Source organism: Galeopterus variegatus, unplaced genomic scaffold, assembly GCF_000696425.1.
Source record: "Galeopterus variegatus unplaced genomic scaffold, G_variegatus-3.0.2 Scaffold2423, whole genome shotgun sequence".
Taxonomy (NCBI): domain Eukaryota; kingdom Metazoa; phylum Chordata; class Mammalia; order Dermoptera; family Cynocephalidae; genus Galeopterus; species Galeopterus variegatus.
The window spans coordinates 182,726-184,243 of record NW_007728534.1 but is presented as its reverse complement, the minus strand read 5'-3'; the positions used below and the strand labels follow the sequence as shown (position 1 = coordinate 184,243).

The following is a 1,518-nucleotide window of genomic DNA, read 5'->3' as shown; positions in this document are numbered from 1 at the left end:
AACAGGCTTTCACAGTGGCTGCAGTACAGCAGACAGCTAAAGCGCCAGCCCAGCTGTGTGAAGGCTGCCCCTTGCAGGGCCTGCACAAGCTCTGTGAAAAGATAGAGGGTGAGTTGTGCACTTTCAAGTGTTAACAAAGTGGGAGTTGGAGATGCACATTTGTTGAAAAATTCTGCCTAAGAGAGGCTTGTATTAGTCACAGGGGTTGTGGGTGAACTTTGACCGTGCAGTGAGTGTCTTTTGCCAGTCAGGTGTTATAATGAAAAGGTATCCCCAGCCATGCCTCCCTTCTGCCATCTCCCCTCCAAGGCACTCAAGGGTGAGCAAGGGTGGTGGAGGAGTTAGGGAAACAGAGGTTACCAATCCAGTTGCATAGTGTTTATATGGTGGTGTGAGTGGTCAGTCATATTGACCACTACAGAGAGATCTACCAAGATAAGAGCTAAAGAATTTCCACTATTTTCTTTATTAGAATGTTATCAGTAACCTCTACCAGACAATTTGAATGGAGTGAAGCGAGAAGACAGGTTGCAGTTGAGGAGCAAATGGGAAAGAATAAAAGAAGTGGTGACTGTCAATTTTGACCATCATTTCTAGAAACGTGGCTTAGGGAGAAACCATAAAAAAATATTGTGATTTGTAGCTAACATTTATTGAATACTTAAGATGTGCCAGAAACTGTGCAAAGTGCTTTCTTTAACATGTATGATTATCCATTTAATCCTTACCACATTTGTGGGAGAAAAAGGGACTGCTTATTTCACATATTTTATAGACAAGCAGATTGAGGATTAGATACAGCTGGGAATAAATTGTGTACGGTGAGCCCAGGACTCAGCCCCAGGCAGTAAAGCCCTCACTGTTACCTGCCACCAAACCAGTTTTTCCAGGAGAAGGTCCTGCTGGGGGAAGACCCAGGGAATCCAGCTGACTTGTGTGTTTTTAGAATCAGAGGTTTCAGCAAATTCAGAGCCTGAGGGGCCAGATGGGCCAGAAGGGTGGGGAATCAGCCTCAGGAAGGAAGAGGAAATCTCTATCTCTTTGACTGCAGGGAGGGGCTGAGGGGAAAGGACAGAACCAGGTAAGGGTGAAAGTGGGTGATAGAGTCTGAAAGGTAAAGGGGTTTATGCCTCTCTTTTCTTGACTTTGCATTTTTTCCATTTATGGGAGGATTTCTAAAACTTTGTGTGTGTGGGGTTCTGGGGGTATCACATGTTTTAAACAAACTATGTTATTATAAAAAGAAAACAAAAATTGATTTTTTTCCATGTATCTAGAATTCTTATCATAAACTATATTAATTTTGTAAAGAAAAACTTGTTTAAATCTGATTTCCCTTTTTTATATAACGTAGTAAAAATTAATATAACATAAAATTTATTTTAACCTTTTTTTAAAAGTATACAGTTCATTGGTCTTAAGTCCATTCATATTGGTGTGCAACCATCACCACCATCTGTCTCTAGAACTTTATATTCCCAAACTGAAACTCACTAAATGCTAACTCCTCTTTCCCTC

At 41.0% G+C, this 1,518-nt stretch overlaps 1 protein-coding gene across 1 annotated transcript in view; it reads left to right on the top strand.

Moving 5' to 3' along the window:
- TBC1D1 (TBC1 (tre-2/USP6, BUB2, cdc16) domain family, member 1) overlaps positions 1-1,518 on the top strand; it is a 121,605-nt gene that overhangs the window by 7,136 nt on the left and 112,951 nt on the right. The window lies entirely within an intron of this gene.